Source organism: Cannabis sativa, chromosome 9, assembly GCF_029168945.1.
Source record: "Cannabis sativa cultivar Pink pepper isolate KNU-18-1 chromosome 9, ASM2916894v1, whole genome shotgun sequence".
NCBI classification, from domain to species: Eukaryota; Viridiplantae; Streptophyta; class Magnoliopsida; order Rosales; family Cannabaceae; genus Cannabis; species Cannabis sativa.
Window position 1 is genome coordinate 24,769,429 of NC_083609.1, and position 15,305 is coordinate 24,784,733.

Genomic DNA, 15,305 nt, shown 5'->3' on the forward strand with positions numbered 1-15,305 from the left:
ATTGAAAATGTTGTGGAAAGTGGCAGAAAATCTGGGAATGGATTTTTTCTGGAGTATATGCACTGAAGAGAAGTTAAGAGAAAAGAGGGAAAAATAGGAAATTTGATTCGTATCAAAGCGCTTAAATACCCATATCCCTTATTAATTGGGATTGTGACACGTGGCAGCCAGAATGCCTAAGGTCGCCCAATCTAACGGCCAACTATGGCCACGCCTACAGGAAAACCGAAGAGTTTTGTGACGTGGCACCCTAGAGGTAATAAATATTAATAATTACAGCCGTCATTTTTCGAAACCCTCGATGGGACAACCAAAAGGTCACCTCCTCGTGACAACCTTTCACCTGTCTCTCGAGTAATAGTTTCCCTCAGTGACCGCTCCTGTCACATCGCGAAACTAGGGGCATGTGTTATAGTGAGATTTCTCTCACCTAGAAACTCGAGATCAGACTCCTCTTTAAAGGACACGTGTATTCAGATTTCCAATGAAGGCTGAATGTCCGCGAGAGACTTCTCGAAGTTTAGACCTCGCTCAGGATAAAACCAGCGAGATATTGCAAGTGCGACTTAAGTCGCACCGTGTAACCGTGATTCTCATCATACAGGGTAGATCCAACTCGCATGTGTCAGAACATGTGCGAGTGTCCCCTCTATATTTCCGCGACAAGTATAGAGACCAACTCCCTATGATGCAGTTTGGTCCCAACAGCCCTGACAGACCAATATAAACTCGCATGTCCAGATCTTACTAGCTCCAACATGCGATATCTACAAGGGGCGATTACTTAAGGGCGCAGACGTTTCAAACGTACTGGCAATCCTGCGAGCTCAACAAACGGAACATGAACAGTCAACTCGCAGATGCGGAAGACGCATACGTTGATGAACTTAGTAACTGTCACACATTTATTAATGTTAACGTTGTTTGAGTTTAGTTATTGCAATTCAATGTGTAAATAATGGATTAACAATGAATGTGATCCTTATGTAACCGATTGGACGCCTACTTTGTATATAAAGGGGTGATCCACCATGAAAATGCACCTACGAATCCTTTACTACAGTGGACTAAGCAGATCAAAATCTGACTGAACCACTATAATTCTTTGTCTTGTTTACTTTTTCCAGCCTTGTTGTGTGTTCTTGCATTCCCAGTCGAGTACTCGCCATTTTAGGTTGAATACTCTCACTTGTCATTTCCCTAAAAATTCTCTTTTATATCAATTAATTAGTACTTTTTAGTGTTGCGAAATTCACTCGACAACAATTTTCTTATATCCTTCTCTCTCTTTTTGCTCCCCAATTAGGGTACTAAAGTTTATCCTAATTGGAAATCCAAGTCATGGTCCACTTACCCTTCATTTTCCACATATTAGTTGAGTCATTGTCCACATTTTCGCCACCTCAGCTCTTTTTTTCCTTCATTAACGCCAGCTAGACTTTCTGCCAAAATACACCTACTGGGCTGACAAATTGCTACGCGATGATTGCTACAGCAATGCCAGCCAGCAATAAGCCTTTTTCTGCTCCTTTTCCTTCTTGTCCCAAACATTTCCAAATACCTATTTTCGCATTTTTTTCTGCTTAATACACATAAAAACAACAACATAAGTCTATTTAACACTTACTAACACACACACACACTTCAATTTATTACAAAGACCCAACAAACTAAACACAATTACATAATATAGACACTAATTACTCTATTATTTAGCTTAAAATCCAAGTTTAAAGATATCAAAAATAACTCTAAATCTTAGAGTTATCAGATTCCTAGTTACAACAGTAGATACTAATCAACCTATTTCAACTAGACTTGAAAATACGAGATTGGTGTGTGAATTTCTAGAGGATCTACCTAGATTACCACCTTCCCGAGAGATTGAATTTGTTATACAATTAGTTTTGAGAGCGGAACCAATATCAAAAGTACCTTATCGAATGGCTCTAGCAGAGTTAAAGGAATCAAAGGTTCAACTTCAGAAATTACTAAACTTGGGATTTACCAGACCGAGTTATTCTTCTTGGGTGCTTCAGTGTTATTCGTGAAAAATAAGGATGGATCACTTTCAACGTGTATTGATTACCGGGAACTAAATAAACTCACTATCAAGAACAAATATCCGCTACCCAGAATTGATGACCTATTTGACCAGTTGAAGGGTAAGACAGTCTTTTCAAAGATAAACCTTCGCTCTGGTTACGATCATTTAAGAATTCGAGAAGAGGATATCTCGAAGACTGCATGTCGTACTAGGTATGGACATTACGAGTTTCTGGTGATGTCTTTTGGACTCACCAATGCCCCAACTGCATTTATGGATCTTATGAACCGAGTATTCAAGGATTTCCTGGACAAACATGTGATAGTTTTCATTGACGACATTCTAGTTTATTCAGAATTAGAAGAAGAACATGAATTACATCTCAGATTAGTACTTCAACGACTACGGGATCACAAGCTCTATTCTAAATTCAAAAATTGTGAGTTCTGGTTACACAGGTCTCTTTCTTATAACACATAGTGGATAAAGATAGGATCATGGTCTATTTGGCCAAAATCGAAGCTGTTTGGGATCGGCCAACACCAAAATCAGCTACTGAGGTTAGAAGCTTTTTAGGTCTAGCTGGTTACTATCATCAATTCGTTGAAGGTTTCTCAAAGATAGCAACACCTTTAACGAAATTGACGTGAAAGAATCTGAAGTTTGTTCAGATAGATCGGTGCAAGAAAATTTTTCATGAGTTAAAGCAACGCTTGATTACCGCTTCATTATTAACTCTTCCTTCCAATAAGAAAAATTTTGTCATTTATTGTGATGCCTCAAGACAAGGTCTAGGCTATATACTTATGCAAACTGCAAAGGTAATAGCTTATGCTTCTCGGCAGTTAAAAGAGTATGAATAGATGGGCAGTCCAAAAGGACCATTCAAATTTTAGAAGACATGCTACGAGCATGTGTATTAGACTTTGAAGGATCATGGGTAAAGTACCTTCTCCTGATCGAGTTCTCGTACAACAACAGCTATCAGGCAACAATCAAGATGGATCCTTATGAACTATCTATGGAAGAAAGTGAAGATCACCTATTCGCTGGGATGAAGTAGGTAAGAGAAAGTTCTTGGGTCCCGAAGCTATTTAGAGAACAAGTGAGGCAGTTGACAAGATTAGAGAAAGAATGCTCGCTGCTCAGAGTAGACAGAAAAGTTATGCTGATCCAAAGCGACGAGATATTGATTTTCAAGTTAGAGATATGGTATTTCTTTGAATATCTCCTATGAAATGTATTAAACGCTTTGGAAAGAAAGGAAAACTTAGCCTGAGGTTCATTGGACCTTTTGAGATCCTTGAGAGGATAGGAAAAGTAGCGTACAGATTGGCTATGCCCCCAACACTGGCAGCTGTACATGATGTGTTTTGTGTTTTGATGCTTCGAAAATATTTGTCAGACCCGTCTCACGTTCTGAGTTATGAAGCATTAGAACTTCAACCAGATCTTTCATACGAGGAGCAACTAGTGCAAACTAGACAGAAAAGAGAAAGTCTTGAGAAAAAAGACAATTGCACTAATTAAAGTATTATGGAGAAACAGTAAGGTTGAAGAGGCAACCTGGGAACTAGAGACGGATATGCAACAGAAATATCCGGAGTTGTTTAGGTAAATTTCGGGACGAAATTTCTGTAAGGAGGGGATAATTGTAATACCCTAAGGTTTAATAATCGGATTAGCAACCCTAACTAGGTTAATTATGTATTAATGAGAAATTATGTTATTATATGATTTAAAATGTGAAACTATTATGATTTATTATATTTTAAGACCCCGTTGGTGTGTTAAGGGCATTTTCATAATTTTGACCCAAGAAGGGTAAATCGTAATTTTATGGCATAATGTGCTTATAGACTATATTATTATATAGTAAGTTTATTCTGTCTTACTGTAGGTGTTTTCTGAAAAGTCAGCGCGGTATAGTTACAACCGGGTATTTTAGGCCGAACTAGGTTCGGGTCCCAAAATACATTTTTGGGATTTATTTATGGCATTTATATGATAAATGAGAAAATGTGATTTATGTGTTATGTAACACGTAGATCTATGTCAAAGTGATTTTAAAATTGATATTCATATTGTTGTTTATACTGTCTTGCACGGTCTTGGCTCATGGGTGCTCTATTATGCAGGAAAGGGTAAATCTGTTGTTGATCAGCCATGAGGTCGAGAGCTTTTGTGGTGTATTGTACATGTTCAGGCCAAGCTAGACCACGAGGGTTGGGTCTACCAAGGGAAAATGTTGTAATCTTCACTTTCGCCGCTTAGATCGGCGTGTATTGATAACTTGTAATATTTTGAAAAAGTTTTTACAGGATCCTAAAACAAAAATGTAATCTTTTGAATGTTTGTAAGTTTAATAATTACAAGCTATTATTTTTATTCAGCATTCGTTTTAAAGTTTAATTACCGTTCTTAGCTCTAGTAAATCCCAGTTTAGCGGGATTATCATATGTTTAGTCGCAGTTTGTGGCGTTCCTATTGTTAGGGCGCTACATTTTTGGTGTTCAATAAACTATTAAATGGATCAAAGACCCTTCATGGACTTCGGTAATTGTTGAAACTAACAGTCTTGTGGTGGTTAAAGCCATGGCTAGTGAGCTGAAGAATCTATGCTTATGCTTATGTTCTTAATTTATAAATTGCTCAATGTTTATTTAAAGTTTGTTAAATGATTTTTAAAAAAAATCTCATTTTGCACTAGAGCATCTTCTTCACAAGCTAATTTAAACTTTATCTATTTTATTAAATAACAATGTTGTTGTTTAGTAAAAGCTAAATTTATTAAAAAAAACATGATATACTAAAAAAGAAATGTTAAAGATGTTATTTAATTTTCTACACAAGGTAACGTGGGAACCATCTGGGTGACACGTGAAATAGATTCTATCACTTGGGCGGGCAATCCCACTTATAAAGAGCCGTGCAAGGAGATTTGGTACTTGAATTCATAAACGGAAGTTAGGACATCCGAGCAGAGTATGCCAAAACACCTGACTAGCTTCCATCAAGCAGGTGGCTCGTATGCACCAGCCAGGGAATGCAAGTTAGACAATTTTAGAGATATATCTTATATATCTTCATGCTTGCAAGACACGACACTATCCCTGGATTCATGGGATAAACTCGTATTATTGAAGAAGAGAGAAAACCTGTTTAGTTTCCTATTTTACTTATTTTAATTATAGAAAGTAAACTAATTTTTTTATTTTATTCCTTATTGATTTTGGAAAACTAATTTGATGTAATTAATCTCTATAAATAGTAGACTCATCTTACTATTCAGAAACAAGAATTTCATTCAGAGAAAACACTCAAGCGAAAAACTCAGAGATCATTGTAAGAGCTTTTGAGAGATTAAGGTTTTCTTGTTCATCTACTCACAAGTCAATACAACTAAAAGGGAGTAGGCTATTAATATCATCAAGGAACCAAACCTCTATAATTTTGGTATTTTTTTTACTTTATATTATTCATATTTATTATTTAATTATTCATAATTGCTTAAATTTGACTCACTACCGTTAGTTAAAAGCAATGTCAACAAAATAAAAGAATAACCACAAAATATTATAAAATCATGTAACTAGATATTTAATTTTATATATAATAATTCAATAATTATTATGAAAAATCGCTAACCATTTACTAGATACTACCTCTTTTTAATGTGAGTATTACTATTAGACAATAGTATACATCATTCACCACCGAATGATCAATAATTTTCTTTATTAATTATTAAATTAAAATGAGCACTTGTCCCTTTAGCAATTTTTCTTTAAATAAAGGAGAAAATTATATAAATTGATATTTTTAGTAAAATTTTTACATTTTATGTTCATTTTTTTTTACAGTTTTACAGTATTCTATAAGAAAAATTTCAATATCAATATATAATAAAACATTCCATATTAAAATTTAGACCCCTAACTAATTTTTACAAAATAGTTCATTTGATTACATGAACTTCCCCTTTTACCCTTGTTTAATAAAAAATAAGTCAAAACTGAAAAAAAAAAAAAAAAAACGAGCCTTCAATCACAAAAAAACCACACCAAAAAACTCTCTCTCTCTCTCTCTCTCTCTCTCTCTCTCTCTCTCTCTCTCTCTCTCTCTCTCTCTCTCTCTCTCTATCTATCTATCTATCTATCTATCTCTCTCTCTCTCTCTTACCCTCCCTTTGTCCCTCTCTCAACTCGGTTCAAGCCTCCTCTCACTCACTTTCATCTCTCTCTCTCTCTCTCTCTCTCTCTCTCTCTCTCTCTCTCTCTCTCTCTCTCTCTCTCTCTCTCTCTCTCTCTCTCTCTCTCTCTCTCTCTCTCTCTCTCTCTCTCGTGGACATTTGACAACCAAACCACACCCTAATCCCTCAAAAATCATTCACCATTATAATTGATAAGTTGTGTTTTAACCATTTTTTTAGATATTAGGAATAGTATGTAGTTTTTTTTTGTTATATGTGTGTGGTATTTTTTTGAACTAGTATTATTTTGCTATTTTTTTGGTCTGAAATGCTAGATCTAGTTTTCTTTCGATATTTGGATTTTTTTACAGCTTATCGATTTTTTATCAGTAGAATATTGATAAAATGTCAATACTATGAAAGAAAATATTAGGAATGACCATTATCGACAGGTTGTCGATTACTTGTCAACATATTATTGACAATATGGCTAAAATTAGATTTAAGCATCATTTGTCGATAGTATATAGACATTATGTCAACAATATTTGGAAAATATATTTTTTCATAAATTTTCAATGATTTGTCGATGCGTTGTCGATGGTTAGTAAAATTTCAATTTCTCATTGTTATCCCAAAATTGGCACTCTGACGTGGCATCACAAGAATGGTGACACGTGGCATCAACTTAGAGCACCTGGTCGGATCAACATGCCGAGCAGGATGCCTCGCTGGCATGTTCATAATGAAATACTCAACGAGCCGTGCAGAATGAGAAACACTTAGCGAATTCAGCCAAGCACTTCGTGAGTCACCAGCTCAATCCCTATAACTCAGGGATCAACTTGCGTGGCTATGGCATACACACGATTCCACTATCGGTGTATATGACCTCAATCCCACGATCCTAGTATTCAGCAATGATCCCACGGTCTTTGTGTTTATGCGCTTTGTAACGAGAGAGGAAACTCCTCCTCCTCAAGTTTCCTGCCCTATAAATAGTGAGGAATGTTCACTGGGTAGGAGGACGAAAAAAGAGAGATTGATCGAAACTGTATAACAGAGATCATACGCCGAAACGCTATAAGCTAAGGCTATCTAAGAATTATATATTCAGAGATATTATTGTAAGAGCTATAAGAAAAGGAATCTTCTTCCTTATTCTTAAGTCAATACAACTAACGAGGATTAGGCTATTACCGAACTGCTCGGGGCTGAACCTCTATAAAATTTTTGTGTCTTCTTATTATTATTATTTGCTTTATTACGTATTCTTATTACGACATATCATTTATCACTTATTAAAAGACTCATTGTCGTTGGCTAAAAGCGAAGTCAACATTTTGGTGCTTTCATTGAGAGAAGAATCACAGATTGCTCTTTCGACACGATGGTGCAAACTCGCAGAGGCCTGTCAGACCCAGCAAACTCACAGACGCTGGATCCGATGTTGCAGGACCTAGGGAGTTTGACGGTTCCACCTGCTGTCAATCCTGGACAGACCGGGAAGTGTGGTGAATGATGGAACAACTCTTGTTACTGAAACTGCGCCTGGTGTGCAAGAGACCGGAAATAACGGTTCCGCACACAGCCAGGATGTTCATAACATGATTGTTCCACCAGGCATCAGCGCTCAGACAACCATCAGAGATGCAACCGAATTGAAAAATCTTCGTGCTGCGCTTGGACTCATGCAGGGCCACAACAATACCCTGCATCACGATCAGGAGGAGTTACGTGCCGCAGTAAACCTCGCGTTTGACGAACAGAGGCGTATGTTCGCCGAGTGGAGAGATAAAGAGATGGAGGCATTAAAGGCTCACCATGCAGAAATCGAAGATCGTAGTCGGCAAGCTACTGTGTTGATACGGAGAGCCTATCAGACTGTAGGCCAGCAGGCGCCGAGCATCATTCCCCTTGGAGAAGCCGAGGATGACCCAACGGTGAATGCTTCCCAAACAAACAACGGTCAGCCGTCCAATCCCCGGTCACGAGTTCCACTCGTGGGCCAAGAGGTAGGCAGACAGACCTTGTTCGAGAATTCATCAGGAGGAGTCATGCTCGATGGATCCACTCAAAATAATGGAGCCATTCCACCTGCCAACCAAGCGAACCAATCACTAAGGCAGCCAGGTTCTTTTGTGTTCGAAAGGTTGGGAACACCCCGTGACCTACGGGATGACCTGAACAGAAGAAGGGGAGCAGACGAGCAGAATACTACAACGAATGTGCAGTCCGGAGCCCATACTCAAATCCCCGCTCAGAAAGACACTGACGTAGCCCAACCCGAGAATAATGCCAATGAAATCAGCCCAGCCGTACAACCCAGCTTGAGAAACTGAAGAATATGTTTCATGGCATGGCCGGGCAGCATAACAATGATCTTGAGTTAGACCGCGCACGCAGAACTCCTTTCTCGCCAAAAATCAACCTCCTGCCACTACCTCACAAGTTCAAGATGCCAACGTGGAAGATGTACACTGGGAGAGAAGATCCTCTCTCTCATCTCAAGTATTTCGAGATGCAGATGGATTTACAAGGAGTGCGAGGAGACGTATGTTGCAGAATCTTCCCCGCAACTCTGTCGGATTCCGCACAGCAATGGTATTTCAAGTTGGCTCTAGGAAAGTTTAGTTCATGGAAAACTTTCTCTTTGGAATTCCATGCACAATTCTCTTCCTCAGGCCAACTCCCATTGCATCTGGGAGATTTGGTCGAAGTAAAACAGCGACCAGGCGAGCCACTCCGGGCATACATCAGCAGATTCATGACGGAAGCGACCAAGGTGTCACGGGTAACCGAGGATGGAAAGTTATCCGCGATACTGGGGGGCATTGAAGTCCTTGGCGAACTATGGAAGGACATAAGGAAGAACGGACCGGTCGACTCAATGAGTGATTTCCTCGACCGGGCTGAAGGTTTCATCAAGCTCGAAGAAGCCATTCTGCGACCAGAAGGTGAGCAAAAGCTGAACAAAACGAAGGCTCCTTCTACTAGAACGTCCGCCCAGCTTCCCCAATATTCCAGCAACTCAAGTGGCAAGCGTTCAGGCAACAACCACAAGCAAGGGAACGGGAAGAAGGGAAAGTTCACCGAAAAACCCGAATAGACTCCCCGTGATCGCGTCAAACACACTGTATTCACTATCCTAACTGAGGATATAGAAAGTGTGTATATAGCAACTCAGTCGCTAATTCCGTACAAGAAGCTCCGGCCCATGAAGAAAGATACCAGCAAGAGGGACATGACAAAATTTTGTCGGTTCCATGGAGACTACGGCGACGACACCAACGAATGCTACAACCTGAAGTGGGAGATAGAACTTCTGATCAAGAAGAACAACCCGCACCTACAGAAGTATGTCAAGGCCAACCAAGGTCAGAACAACCAAGATCTGATGCCTCCGCCAATAGATGGACACTTTCAAGTCATCATTGGAGGCTCGCACATCGCTGGAGACACGGGCAAAGCTCGGGAACGATATGCCCGCACAGCTCAGTACGAGCAAGAAGAAGTCATCTTGGCCGTGGAAGAAAGGAATCCCAAAGTTCCACGAGCAGGAGAGCCAACCATAACATTCAACGACGAAGATGCTGTCCAGATAAGGTTTCCGCACAACGACCCGCTGGTCGTGGAAGTCCAGATAGCAAACAAAATGGTGTCCAGAACCATGATTGATAATGGGGCTTCTTCAAATATTTTGTTCAAGACTGCTTACGAGAAGATGGAGCTCCAGCTCAAGGATTTAACTCCATGCCTTCAGCCCGTCTATGGTTTCTCCGGTCAAGGAGTTGCGCCACTAGGACAAATCCGCCTACCCCTCACAGTTGGACAAGCTCCAACGAGCATAACTGTCATGGCACAGTTCCTGGTATTGGATGTTCCTTCACCCTTTAACGTAATGCTAGGCCGACCAGCCTTGTATGACTTAAAAGCTGTCACATCAATATTCCACTCATGCTTGAAGTTTCCAACCAAAAATGGGGTAGGGTGTCTTAGAGTGAACCAGCAATCTGCTCGGGAATGTTACAACCTTGCAGTGGCCAAGGCTAAGAAGGAAATATCCTCCAGCCAGAGCCCGGACAAGGGAATAAATATTCCCAAGTAGGAAACCGCCCAAGGCGAGGATGAAGATGTGGATCCTCGACCTGGGGACCCAAGCATCAATGTTGGACCTGTGGAAGAATTAGAAGAAATCGAGGTCGATCCAGATATCCCGGCCAGAAAGCTGAAAATCGGAAAGGGTTTGTTGCTCAAAGTAAAATCGGAATTGATAAAATTTCTGAGAGCAAACCTAGACGTTTTCGCCTGGTCACATGCGGATATGGTCGGAATCGATCCTTCTATTATTTCGCACGTCCTGAATATCGATCCTAATATACGGCCAGTTCAGCAAAAACGAAGACTGCTGGATAAAGAACGAGCAGTAGCCCTGAAAGACGAAGTTGAAAAGCTGCGCAACAACAATTTCATTATTGAAGCTTTCTACCCAGCTTGGGTCGCGAATCCTGTACTCGTGCCTAAGCCGACCAAGAAATGGCGAGTCTGTATTGCCTTTACAGACCTCAACAAAGCATGCCCTAAAGACTATTTCCCACTTCCAAGAATCGATCAGCTCGTTGATGCAACAGCCGGGCACAAAATATTAAGCTTCATTGATGCTTATTCAGGCTACAATCAAATCAAGATGCATCCACCAGACCAAGAACATACAAGTTTCCGGACAGATATGGGTCTCTACTGCTACAAAGTCATGCCATTCGGTCTTAAAAACACCGGAGCTACATATCAAAGACTGGTCAACAAAATGTTTAAAGATCAGATCGGCAGAAACATGGAAGTGTATGTGGATGATATGCTCGTCAAATCCAAAAAGGCTGAAGGGCACATAGATGACCTGGACGAATGTTTCAAAGTCCTCAGAAAATAAAACATGAAACTGAATCCCCTAAAATGCTCCTTCGGAGTCAGCTCGGGAAAGTTTCTAGGCTTCATCGTCAACGCTCGAGGAATTGAAGCCAATCCGGAAAAAATCCAAGCCCTCCTGGATATGAACTCGCCAACAAAAACCAAAGAGGTACAAAGGCTAACTGGTCGAATCGCCGCACTCAGCAGATTCGTGTCAAAATCAACGGATAAATGTCTCCCATTCTTCAACATCCTGCGAGGAAACAAAAAGTTTGAGTGGACAAAAGAACGTGAAAGAGCTTTTCAAGATCTAAAGGCACAGCTCGCAAAACCTCCCGTCCTCTCTAAACCTCTAGACGGTGAGGAACTGGGGATATACCTGGTAGTAACGGAGCATGCCATAAGTGTCGTACTAATCAGAGAAGAAGATGGCGTGTAGTATCCAGTCTATTACATCAGTAAAAGACTCATCGAGGCCAAAGGCCGATATCCGTTGATAGAAAAGCTCGCCTACTGCCTCATCTTAGCAACAAGAAAGCTAAGACCTTATTTTCAAGCTCATCCTATTCTGGTGTACACCAACCAACCACTACGGAAAATACTGCAAAAGCCAGATGCCTCTGGGCGATTACTCAAGTGGGCGGTGGAATTGGGGCAGTACGAAATCAATTTCCAACCGCGAACAGCTATCAAAGGCCAAGCTTTGGCCGACTTTATGGTGGAATGCACAGGAAAAACTGAAAGCATCCCAGAAGGCGATCCCGAGCCAACACTACAGCCGACCAGCACTGAAAGCAAGCCGACCTGGAAGCTTCACGTGGATGGATCGGCCACAGATCAGCTATCCAGCGCAGGAATTGCCCTTGTCACACCTGGGGGGCAACATCTGCATGCAGCGGTCAAATTTGGATTCAAAACCTCCAACAATGAGGCCGAATACGAAGCCCTAATCGCTGGAATCAAACTAGCGAAAGAAATGAAAGCTGAGCACATCGAGATCTGCAGTGACTCACAGCTAGTGGTTAATCATGTATCTGGCGAATACGAGGCTCGGGGAGAAAAAATGATAGCATATCTGAGCAAAATACATGATCTACTCGCACAATTCAAAAGCTACAGCCTCAAGCAGATTCCAAGAGAGGAAAATACAACTGTAGATGCGCTAGCCCGTTTGGCGAGCAACAATATAAGTGACAAGGCGAACCTGGTCCCGATCCAGTTTCTTAAAGAGCCTAGCATCACAGGCACGGAAGAAATCGAAATGATCAATACATCTTCGAACTGGATGACGCCAATAGTAGCCTATCTCAACTCTAGGGAACTCCCAGATAACTGAAATGAAGCTCGAAAAATGAGAAGAAAGGCAGCACAGTACATCGTCGTAGACGGGATCATGTACAGAAGAGGATTCTCAATGTCATTACTCAGGTGTGTCACACCAAATGAAGCTGCACGGCTTCTATATGAAGTTCACGATAGATTCTGCAGAAATCATGCAGCCGGACAGAGCTTATCAAAGAAAATTCTAAGGCAAGGCTACTTCTGGCCGACAATGATTGAAGATTTGAAAGCCTACGTAAAGAAGTGCGACGAATGCCAGAGATTTTCAAAGATACCAAGAACTCTGCCCAACGAGCTAACGCAGATGCAAAGTCTGTGGCCCTTTGCCATCTGGGGAATTGACCTAATCGGGCAATTACCTAAAGGTAAAGGCGGAGTGCAGTACGCAGTGGTAGCAGTCGACTACTTTACAAAGTGGATTGAAGCCGAACCACTTGCAACTATCACATCAAAGAAGGTTCAAGACTTTATAGTGAAGAACATCATATGCCGGTTCGGACTACCGTACAAAATAGTCTCGGACAACGGCAAGCAGTTCGTTAGTCAATCTTTCACTGATTTCTGCGCGAACCATGGCATCATCAAAAGCTTCTCCGCAGTGGCACATCCACAAGCAAATGGTCAAGTTGAAGCAGTCAACAAGACCCTGAAGGACACACTAAAGAAGAAGCTCAAAGATGCCAAAGGAAATTGGCCGAAAGAACTCCCCGAAGTTCTATGGTCATACCGTACAACGGAAAAAATAGCAACCGGTCAGACACCATTCTCAATGGCGTACGGTTATGAAGCTATGCTGCCCGTCGAACTCGAACTACCATCCCACCGAAGGTTGACGTACGATCAAGGTACCAATCACATACTCCTTGAAGAATCACTTGATGAAATCGAAGAAAAACGAGCAACTGCAAACTTAAAGTTGGTAGCTCATCAATAAAAAGTAGCTCGGTATTTCAACAAACAAGTGAAAGCTCGAAAATTCTTTGTGGGAGATATGGTCCTAAGAAGGGTATTCCTAAACACCAAAGACAGCACGTCAGGCGTACTGGGACCCAACTGGGAAGGACCTTATCAGGTGGTTGAAGTTCTCGACTCTGAAGCATACAAACTTGGTAAGTATGACGAAAAAATGCAACTCATTTTAGTACCACGATACTGGAATGGAGAATAGTTAAGGAAATACTACCAATGAGTACTCAAGTCGGGTAGAACACTTCAAAGTACTCAGGTCAAATAGACCATTTCAAAGTACTCAGGTTGGGTAGACTACATTAAAGTACTATTGAACATTCGCTATAAGTGAATGGCCTCTTGGGCGGACTCCGCGCAAAGGTTTCAGAAACAAAAGTACTCAGGTTGGGTAGACCACTTTAAAGTACGGTTTCTTATTTGTTTTATGTCATGTTAAGCTAAAAAGATCCATTGGATCACTAGCTCTGATGTAAGTTACTATGGTAACAAATACATTTTCGATCAATAAAAGAATAAAGATAGTATTTCCAATTCTATTGAGTCGAAAAAATCAGCATGATTATAATTTACCTAGAGTGCGTACAAAAGGTTCAGTCGAACCCAAAACACCGAACAAAAAAGCAATATATTTGCAAAGACAAGTGACCAAGAGTCATATGTCTGCTCGGTCACTTGGGGGGTACCTATACCTGTACAAAGCATCTGGTAAACATAAAACAAAAACAATTGCACTGCAATTATAAACAGAGAATGAAATTCATTAAGGATAACAAGAGCAAAATGTACTGGGATTAAAAGCTGCCCGGTCAGCCCGTTGTCCAAAAAATGAAAATTAATTCCAAGTTTAAAGATCGCTTGGCCGGTCATGATGTCTTAAAGACCTTACGGCCATATAATATATATATATATAAACAGGAGGGATAAAAAGATCAATGTTCAAACAGCTGGAGTCCCAGGCTCTGGATTTGGTTCTTCTGAGCTGACTGGAGCAGGAGGATCTGTTGTTTGAGCGGGAGAAGCATCAACAGCCTGGTCAGAAGCTTGGCCGGAAGTTGAAGCAGCCACCTCTTTCCCACCATAGGCAACTTGGGCCATGCAGTACTCGAGGTACATTTCCTTGGCATCGCCTAAGTAGTCGAAGTTCGCCTGGGGATTAGCCTTCCAAAAATCAAAGAAGAGCTCGAGGCCGGCAGTCTCCAAAGCATCAACCTTCTCCCTCAAGCGGTTCGCCTTGACCGCCTGAGTGTCCTTATCATCCTTCAGCCGAAGGAGGAGCTGCCGCAGAGAAGTCCTCTCATCTTGAAGACGATCAGCATCAGCAGATAAAGACTCGATGGTTTCCTCAAAACGATCAGCAGCCTCGAGGTCCTTTGTCAGCACAGTGACCTTCTTCTCAGCGGCAAAAAGCTTCTTGTTAGCCTCACCCAACTCATGGCGATTAGCTGCAGTCTCTGCCCTGGCTCCTCAGCTTCCTTCTTGGCCAAGTCCGCCTCCGCCCTCAAGGTGTCGGACAGAGCCGTACTCTTGGAAGCAGCAAATTTAGCCCGGGAGTAAGCATAACCCAGCTTCAAACTGGCCTGCACAAAGGAAAAGGTCAACATATGAAGCTAAGTATGAAAAGCTAAAAGGGAAGTGTTGAAAAGAAAAGACTAACCCTGGTAAGCTCCTGCAAGACTCCGCCCACCAACACATCTAGAGATGAGTGGTCTACATCAGCCAGCTGCTCACCGACCTCAGGAACCAGCCGGTTCATGTGATGAGCCATCACCTCCGTGCCCTTCTTGACCTCAGGAAGCACGGGCACAGGTAGAGATGGTGCCTGCATCCACTCAGGAACCCTCCTGACCA